This window comes from Mesocricetus auratus, unplaced genomic scaffold (assembly GCF_017639785.1).
Source record: "Mesocricetus auratus isolate SY011 unplaced genomic scaffold, BCM_Maur_2.0 Super-Scaffold_6730, whole genome shotgun sequence".
NCBI lineage: Eukaryota > Metazoa > Chordata > Mammalia > Rodentia > Cricetidae > Mesocricetus > Mesocricetus auratus.
Window position 1 is genome coordinate 101,364,863 of NW_024429184.1, and position 10,435 is coordinate 101,375,297.

General features: G+C 39.3%; 1 non-coding gene across 1 annotated transcript; it reads right to left on the reverse strand.

Moving 5' to 3' along the window:
- Window positions 1-1,221: 1,221 nt before the first annotated feature.
- On the reverse strand, window positions 1,222-1,383 carry LOC121139068. Its single transcript, XR_005875920.1, has one exon. It is a non-coding gene; the product is annotated as a U1 spliceosomal RNA (small nuclear RNA).
- Window positions 1,384-10,435: the final 9,052 nt, after the last annotated feature.

The window sequence follows — 10,435 nt, forward strand, 5'->3', positions numbered from 1 at the left end:
AAAGTATGATATTCTTTTAGCTAAAGTGACAACTCGTCACCTTGTCAATTTCCTAGAGTGATATATACTTTAGAATATGGTGCTAACAAGCCAGCCAGAAGCATTCCAGTCCTGCACTCTAGTGTCAAGATGGAGAGCACATGATTGGCGTGTACTGAGGAAAGGGGCCAATTACATGGATTCTATCTGCAGTCACATTCTCATATCTACAACAGTGTGATCTGTACTCTTGTTATCCAATATTAGTCGCTGGTACTCTATCACAGGTGCCTCTCTTTCCCTTTTCAATGTAACCCAAAAATATTGTTATGAGTAAGAGAGTTGGCAAGGAGATTGTCAAACTGGGAACACTGGGACTCACAACCTCACTGGACACACAGACCTGGGGGGGGCAGACAAGGAGCAACAAGATATATAGGATGACTATGTTTAGAGACTTATGTGTGAAGTTTAGATCTCTATCAGCTGATTAGCTGGTTGATTTCATGCAAACAATTCTTTCCAACCCTCTGTTTCCTAAAGAGATTTGCATGATGCTTGGACAGGACTTGCCCCAGGGTCTCACAGATAACAGAAACCTAGCAATAGCCACGCATCTCACTTTGGAGGGTTCTTCTGTTGGTGTTTCATTTCTTTTCCTCTGTGGAGAAGTTGGTTCAGCTTTGCCAAAAGCTTGGAGTTCTTTTTGCCTTTGTTCTCGACAGTTTAAGTGCACCTACTTAGACTTTTGTTCACCCTGTAAAGTATTTCATCGCCTTGCAGTAACCTTAGCTATCTTCTTTTTAAAAAGTGCATCTGGATCCAGATGTGGTGTTGCATGCCGGCAATCCCTGCACTTGGGAGGTAGACAAGAGAGTATTGTAAGCTTGAAGCCATGTTGGTGTACATAGTGAGTTCTAGGCCAGCCAGAGCAATACAGCAACACACACACACACACACACACACACACACACACACACACACACAGAGAGAGAGAGAGAGAGAGAGAGAGAGAGAGAGAGAGAGAGAGAGAGAGAGAGAGACCTCTGTAGACCATGCTGGCCTTGAACTCAGAGATGTCCCTGCCTCTGAATCCTGAGTACTGGAATTAGATGTGTGTACCACCATACCCAGCCTCCTTTCTATAGTTTTTGTTCTGTCTCGAATTCCATATTTCAAGTTGACTAAACTCTTTCAGTCGTATCTAATTTGCTTCTAAGTATCTGTCTTACATTTTCCCCAGCGGAGAGTGTGAATGCAGTCTCCCACTACCACAAATTATGCAGTCAAGTTTCCCTCATTTGGGGAAATCTCAGGGGCCAGCACATCCAGAGTGCAGTGGGTAAGTCTCACTCTGGGAAAACCACCTTCGTGACCATGGTATATCTCCTGCCAGGTAAGTATACACTCTTTTATACTTCATATTTAACCATGAAAATAAATATATACAAGTGGAAGGAGTTTTACATACACCTATATATCTGCCAACTAGATCCCACCAGTCATTTTTATAATAGTTACATTTCTAACATCAAATCACTTCCCCCTACATACATCAGTATCATTGTCTAGAGTTCAGTATTTCTTTTACAGAGTTTATTGTTAGGGAAGAATTCACATACACCAAAATACAAATTGCAAAATCATTTGCAGGATTTGGAAAATGCAAAAACTGCTATTCTAGACTTCCTATAAAGTAAACCACACATGGGCATTCTTCAACCAGAAGACATTTTTACCCATCGTTGTGCTTTTGAAATTACCTTATGTTATTAAACACCTAAGAAGCTGTATTAGTTTCTCAGGGCGTTTAAAACAAAGTAGCACAGCTGGGACACACAAGTTTCAAACACATTAGAAATCTGTCTTCCCGGACTAGAGCAGACGCCTAAGTCCAGGTGGAATCCCGCCTCCTTCCAGTTTCCGGTGTTTGCCATCACTCTTGGCATTTCTTGGTTTGTACAGTTGCATCGGGGTCTACTTCCTGCCTCCCAGTTTCCCTTTTCTCTGTGCCTATACTTTTGTCCAAATTTCTGCTGCCTTTTCCTGCTTTGTTATTGCTGTTGTAACTGGTTTTATTTGTTTGCTGTTTCTTTTTTTTTTTTTTTCTGTTTAGTACTTGGGTTTGAGCCAAGGCCTGATTTCTACCTTTTATAGGGACATCAATTTTAATGGCTGAGGAGTCACTCTACAATTATAAATTGATTACCTCTTAACAACTATATTTCTAATCCAGGCCACATTTAGTTGTACTATGAATAGAACCTCCCTGTCTCTGTTTAGAGGACACAGTTCACCTCATATTAACAGCTTATTACTGTTAATATTGAATGTTACATAAACTTTTCACAGATTAATTTTTATCTATTATAGTCACAGACAACTAAATGCCTATTTTGAGCCACTGTGAACAAAGTTGCTACGATATCGAGTCTTAAGAAAAATTGCACATTTAGTTTTCTAAGAAATTGCTCTATCTGCTTTCCAAAGTGGTTATGTGCCTTAAGTAACCATTAACCACCCAGGAACGTGTCTGCTGCCCTGTATGGGCACTGTCACAACATTGCCATTGCACCTAAGTCACTTTAATTTTAGTTTCTGGTGGATTCGAGGGTGGCCTCTATTGTCACATTGATTTCAGATATTCATTATAAATGCTATCATTTCTATGGTATAATTTTGGTGTAAACTTTAATTTTTCTGGGTTATCTCCTCCTACTCTGGCCCTCCACCCTTCATGTGTTACTCAGAGTGAATATTCAGTCCATCTCTAGTACCCAGATCTTCTGTCCGGGATTTCTCCTGCCTCCCCGCCCCCATGTTTTAAATTATATATATATATGTTGTTTAGTGAGCCATGAAAAATGTTTGTAAAAATGTCAGAGCTTTATTTCCAGAAAAGGCTCATCTTCCTTAGATGCTGACTTCATCTAATCACCATAAGCATGAACCCAAGGACTGAAGCTAGTCATCACTGAGTTTTAGTCCTTGTGAGGTGGGTGTAGTTCCAGTTTCATCTCAAGCAGGCTGTTGGCTTTTTGAGGTTCACCTGAATGTGTGAGCATTTTATCTGAAGCCCACCCATATTTTAACTCCATTTTCAATCTCTCTGGGGTCAGGCAACTAACAAGCTTCCTTAGGTTTTTAATCTCACCACAGCTTTTGGCTTTGCCTGTCTATCTTCAAGCCGACGCTGATTGCAAGATGGCAAATGGTGGGGGTGAGGGAGAAAGCCCATACCCACGTCATTTCTTTGAACTTGTCTTACTAGAATTTGAGTCTCTTGGACCTTGAGATTTATAGGATATGGATAATTAAAATATCTGATGAAATACAGTGAATGGAACATAGACTAAGTTGCTAGGGAATATTATTTTAAGGTGTGCTACTTTTGTTTATGTTGTGAAACATTTGTTTAATGATGTAAAGATGTGTTGCTTTTGTTTATGCTGCATGTGTTTAACTCTGAAGCTGTGACTGTTTGCCTGTCTAAAACACCTGATGGTCTAATAAAGAGCTGAATAATAGTGAGGCAGGAGCAAGGAGAGGCATTGCTGGCAGGCAGAGAGGATAGATAGGAGAAAGGAGAAAGAGGCTGAGCAAGGAAAAGAGGATGTCAGGGTCCAGACAGTCACAGAGTAAGAGTTACAGTAAAATATGCAGAAGTAGGAAAAGGAAAAAGCCCAGTGGCAAACGGTATTAGGGATAATTTAAGTTAAGAAAAACTGGCAAGAAACAAGTCAAGTTAAGGTTAGGCATTTATAACTAAGAATAAGCCTCCATGTGTGATTTATTTGGGATCTGGGTGGTGGGCCTCTCAAAAGGCCAAAAGAGTAAAACATCACACTACACGAAGTGACATTCTATTACTATATAATTTGTAGATTGTTCTTCAGTATAATCCTATTTAAAGTGATGTTGTGGTAAACATGCATATCTTGCATTTACTGCTAAGCCATGCAGAAACAAACATGCATACAAATAAGTACTGCTAAAAGCCAATAAAGTACATAAAATTGGATAATAAATATGGACTATGAATATTTTCTAATGTAATATATAAGTACCCCAAAGAAGAGAGGCATGGATGAATACTGGAACAAATAGTTGATGGGAAACAGAGAACAAATACCAAATACCAATATAGCAGTATTAAATGGAACTTAATAAAGCCATAATTAGGTCTAAATATAAAGAAGTTAAATGGTTCATTCGAAAGAAACTATAATTTAATAAAAGGGAAGATGCATCTACATTTTGTTTATGAGAAATGTACTATGACATCTAAACACACCAATAAATTAAATATAAAGCAGAAAGCATGTACCATGCAGAAAGCTGGTAATAAAATGAAATATTCATCTAACCTCAGCATTAGCATTTCCATTTCTAGGTATTCAGCTGGGAGAAATTAAAACATATGTCCAAAGGAAAACATAGATAACAATGGTCATAGCAAATTTTATTCCTTGTAGCAAAATATGAAACCAATCATGGTCTATTAATGAGAAAATGGATAAAGAAATTGCATACTACCCAGTAATAAAAAGAACAGAATTTTAAGATTTATTTTCTATTTTACTTTATGTGTATAAGTGTTTTACTTGCATGGATGTATGTGCATAACAAGCATGCTTGGTGTCCGCAAGGAGGGAGTCTGATGCCTGAGAATTGGAGTTATAGATGGTTGGGACCCACTGCATGGATGCTGAAACCAGAACCTGGGTTCTCTGCAAGCACATGAAATGTTTTTAATCACTGAGCTATCTCTGCAGTCCCCAAAGTTATAATTTTATACAGCTTAATATCAACAGTATTCATCCCTTAGAATTAAACTTTATTACAAAGATAAAAATACTTCAATGAACTCATTGAATGTCACATGATTGAAGTCAAGATATTAACTTAGTCATTTAAACATCTTCTGATTGTTGTAATAGAAGGAATGAGGTTTTGTATTTTACTTATCCATGAATATATTTGTTGTTTTTTATAGTAAATATCGGTTTACATGGAAAAGTGATTATACTTTAAATTTTTGTGTGACATACACAATTCAGTGTAAAGCTACATACAATTGAACTGTACTCAATCTTGGAATATGATTGAATACTTGGTAACAATCAGTGTTGTACTCTGTATTAAGCTTATATAGTACCTGAATAGAGGGTGTTGAAATCAGAGCCCACTGGTACATGGGTCACCGCTTGTAACGCTTGCTTCTTTCCCACGTGTGCTCACGTGGAACGCTTGGTTTTATCGTTAATTTTGGAAAACAAAAGTGTATAATTTGGCATCTGAGAGCTTTTGATAGTTACTCAAACAAACAAAATATTTAACATTCATGGCTTGAGCTTACTTTTTTTTAGTTTGGATGGTGATCTTCCAATTAGAAACCTAGTATAATAATCGCATCGTTGTCCTCCCTCGAGTTCCCATCAGGGGTGCTCTGCGCTGTCCAACACAGAACCCCGAGCCTCAGTGCTGCCTTGCCTTCCTGCCCTCCCCAAACTCAGCCTCACTCTCCAGATTGGAAGCACCTGCCCAAGTTTTCCATTGGTCTATAGAAAAATGACAAGCGTTTTGACCTATCAGAATCTCTAAAGAGTTGCTGAGCCATCCCTGTATCCTTGGTCTTGCTTCTGCTTCTCTAAGTCTCCTGTTCTTGGCTAGAGAATAAATCCAGGGCATTCGGCATACTCAGAAAGTGCTCTGTTATTGAACTACATTCCCAGATCACTCTAGCCATCTTTGTGGCAACGAATTTGCCAACTCATTCTGGAGCTCATATTTTTAAAACCCGATCTTCACAGGACTACAAGACTAGATATTTCATATTTCCATTTCAGTTCCCTAGAAGTTCCATATAATATGGCCCCTTTTCTTACCCATAGTTAGTCTTTTAAAAAACACCTGCAGTTGGGGATATCCAATATACATGATTCCTTGGGCATTTCCAGGGTATCCTGTATACGATGAGTCATGTGGATGAGTGAAGCACCGAGAGAGAGTCCACCCAACCTCACCCAGCAGTCCGTGGCACTAGTTCCTGCTTACTCCCTCATATAGTGCCTGGCACACGGCAGGTGCTCCCAAAATATTGTTGGAAAACCAAAAAATCTGAGAGTGTGATGAGATCCAAGGAGTTTATTTGAGCCATAATATTTTCTATTTCCATTGCTTGGGGGGGAAACCCACATTAAGGAAAGAGAAAATAACTGAAGTCTTCATACAGATGATGGAGGCAAGCATCAATCACTGAGCTGATTGCTTAAGAAAGCAATTGCTTGAGAAGGACGTGCTCAGGTTATGAATACTTTAATGTTAATGATTGCAGGCAGCCTTTACCTCTTTATCTCTTCCATTAACAGTTGGATCTTCATTTGCGCATTAATCGTAAATAACTAATAATTTACCAGGATGGTAGATTACCCACGTTTATAAATCTTTTGGGATAAGACCACTTTCTCAGATAGATCAGATTTCATAACAATTAATGAGCCTTCGAACTGATATAAATACTCCTCATTTTCAAACCTTAAATATGCTGATTTAGCTGTACATTTCATTTAAAACAAAATATAACATCGTCTTACAAAAATCTAAGCAAATGTAGATAAGTGATGAAATCTGGATTTGTGAGCTAAAACTTGAAATAGCCATAATTATAAATCTGAAATAGATTGTTTATTATGTGGCATAGTTATCCATATTCAACACAGTGGTCCTCCATAAAGTCTTTTCCCTTTTCAACGCTCCTAAAAAGCATTTAAGCACCATGATATTATAGTTTTTCATTCTGACTTATTGTGGGTCTTAGATATGAGTGGACACGATAGCCCCTGTTAGGTTAGGGAGACATGGTCTATCTAACTAGTCATTGAACATGCATCCATTCATCTATCCTGTCCCTTGCAATTGATGAGAGCCACACACAAAAAAGGCAACCCCTTTGCCTTCCAAAACCATCAACAAAACATGAATGCTGCCGCTAGTGTTAAAAAAAAACCCCAACAACAACAACAACAAAAAACAAAAAACAGACATTGCATTGCAGCACAGCCTCTCCTCTTTTTCTCCGTGGTATCGTTTGAAGTCTGCTTTTTAAAACAGAAGTTGAACAAATGAATCCTTCTGTCCTCACTTTCAGTTGCCAGCAGTGTTTCAGCGTGAGATGAAATGAATTGCCAAGCCCTTTCATCTTCTATAATCAGCTCTGCACAGCTGAGTACACCCACAGCCCCGCACGCCGCCTCTGCCAGCACCGACTCTATGCCTAACAGGAAGTCTTTGTTAGTGCCACGTTTCCAGATTCTGCTCAGGGCTGGGCTTATTTTGGCTCCCCCCTTCTTTTCTTGCTCCTAGGCATCCTCCACCCCCAAGCCCCTGCTTGTACCCCTAAACTATTCAATTTGCCACAGAAAAGAACCTTTTAAGGGAAAACATGATGAAAGAATATGTGCCTTATGTGGGGTTTCCTCACTTTTATCACAATCGTTATTCAGTCAGAGATGCATCCTTAAGTTCTCTAAGTTGAATATTGTCTGATGTCTCAAGCCACACCCCTTTCTTGCCAGACCACTTCAGGCCGGGTATCCACAGAGATGGACTTACTTCAATCCAGATCGTATCCCACCTAGTGCTGAAGTCTTTGGACCTTATTAGAGGACAAAGCAGAGTAGAGTAGGTTGATATAGAGTAGGAAAGCCTGCTGGTTAGTGCAGAACTTTATGGTCACTGTTCTACAGGAACCCTTGATTTCCTTTAGACTAGTTCTATTTACTCCTTATGCATATTGTGGGCATCAATCTCTCTTCCTTTTCTGTTTCCCCACACCCATACTCCAAATCCTCATGACCACCAAGGCTTGCCGAGGAGATGCTAAACGGTGAACATTGTTCAGTATGCCTTACCTGTGCTAGCTCAGTAATCTCACACAGCACACTTATGAACTAAGCACAATTTTTTGTTGCTTATACAGGATCTTGCTAGGTAGCTCAGGCTGGCCTTGGACTGACAAGCCTCTTGTCTCAGCCTCCCGAGTGCTGGGATTACGGGCATGTGCCCATGCCTGGCTTCAGTTAGTAGCCACTTCCATTTCTCAGACACAGAAATAAAAGATGATGGGTTAGCTTAGCGTTGCATGCTTAAGTGGGAGAAGGAAGAGCCACGTCAGGGCACTGCATCTCCAGGCTTTGTCAGCATATAGTTCACCAGAGTGCTTGCTACTCTCCAGGTAAGAGGATTCCTCTCACACAGTCCTCTCCGTACAGAAATTAGTCCAGCACTGGACATGTGTCCCAGGAGAAGGAAGTAGGGATGAGCAGAGAGACGCACAGCCTGCATGATGAGACTTCTGTGTTGTCCAAGGACAAGGTTCCTATGATTGACAGAAATGGAACCCTGATGATATTTATTGAGTTCAGCTAAACCAGCCCTAGAATCCAACTTATCTCAATAGTTGTTCAGAGTTTTTAAAGCTATTATTACTTTATTCTATGTGTGTGGGTATTTTGCTTGTATGTTGTCTGGTACCATATGCATGCCTGGAGCCTGTAGACACCAGTAGAGGATGCCTACTGGGACTGGAGTTACAGATGGTTGTGAGCCACCGTGTATGTGTTGGGAATTGAACCTAGATCCTCTGGAAGAACAGCCAGTGCTTTTAGCTGCTGAGCCATCTTTTCTACCCCCCACGTGATTTTTAATGTAAGCTGGCAACTTCTCTTTGTTTAACCCAAGCTAGCTACACTTGGATTCGTACCACGGAAAGAGACAAAGTTAGAATTCAAGGGAAAAGGCAAATTTAAACAATTCCAAAGTCATGCAAAAGCTCATCTTTGACCTGTGCCTGATGTAGGGCTGGATCCAAAGGCAATTATTGTAAAACTGATGGTGTAATTTAGCAGGCTACTAGCTTGCTAGAAATTAAAAAGTAACGGCTTTTCTTAGAGATGAAAAGATATGTTGGTCTAGAAATGGGTATGGACCTTTTAAATTTGAACACATCAATTCAAATTTCATCTCAAGCAGGAAGGAGCTAGAAATGAATTATTGTTTTCCAGCCACTTTCTGGTGAGAGGGATCAGCAATACTTGAAAACCAATTACAGCCAGAACAGACTAGAGAAAGCAATTCCCAGAGCATGCTCTCCTCTGGAGGGTCGACTGGACATCAGCTGAGAAGTTATTTCTCCTTAAGCCTTTATTCAAATTAATCCTTTCTTTAAGACCGAATTTTCTCAACTGAGAAAGCAACAAAAATCGCACATCCACGAGAGGGGAATGGTATAAGTCTGAAGTCTAAAGTACACATCTCTGATCATTGTCATTTGGTAGTCAGCCAGCTGGGGTTATGGAAAGCATCACATTAGGATCCCTTGCCTGACAAGCAGAGTTGCCTCATTTTAAGGGGGAAGGAGTTGTGTTGTTCTCATCTTGAAAACTCAAAACCAAAACTTTCTTTCAGATCATAATGAATTAGTAAATAGTCACTAGGCCTGTCCACATGAAGCCTTTAAGACTTAAAAGACTTTGAGTTATTTTCTTTAGGTTTACTGTCTACTTTGAGCTGGAGTAACACCCATTTTTTAGATGAGAAAATTGAGATAAAGATATATAAACTAACTTACAGCTGTCCTGGAGTATGAAATCAGCAAAACAAAGGTAATGGTACACTGTTTATCTTTGCCCTGTCTGGCTAATCTTCTGGGGTGTGCCTACTAAATTGTGGGTGCCTGACCTGAAGTTATTGGATTTACACATGGCTTAGCTTGCAAGAAACAAAGACCCTAAGTATATTACAACTCCAGCCTAGAAGAAGCAGCCACTCAAAGTCACCAAGTCTCCTGAGGCATTAATTAAGCCCAGACAACTCAAGGCTGCAGAATTACTGTTTTGTTACCAGCATATATAATAAAATATTTACTAGGAATATGAATGTATTTGGATGTGTTTACCAGTGAGCTGACCATTAGTAGCTTTATCCATCAGTACAGACTTCATGTAACAGTCTTGAAAACATTACAATCGTTACTAACATTGCTCCCTAGATCCTGGCAGTTTTCAGATTTTGAAATTAAAGCTGAAGATACCATTAATCATTCCTCAATTACAAGCTGCTCACTGCTGACCTCAAAGTTGTCTGGCTGATATTTACATTTGGAAATAAGAATAAATGGCTTCCCCAGAGGCTTATTCTATACACAGCAGGTATGCACTATACACTTGTGTACAAAATGAACACAGATCGCCTTATGGTCAAAATTAACAACCATTACTAGATGGCATATCAAAATGGGGCTAAATCTATATACTTAGATACTTTGGGAAAAATTGTAAAGCAGACCAAAATAATGGCACAATTTAATAGTCTTCCAGAATAGATCGTTAACAAACATTTAAAAATACTGTTCATTTTATTTTGTTTGGTTTAAATATTATATATTAAGAGATAT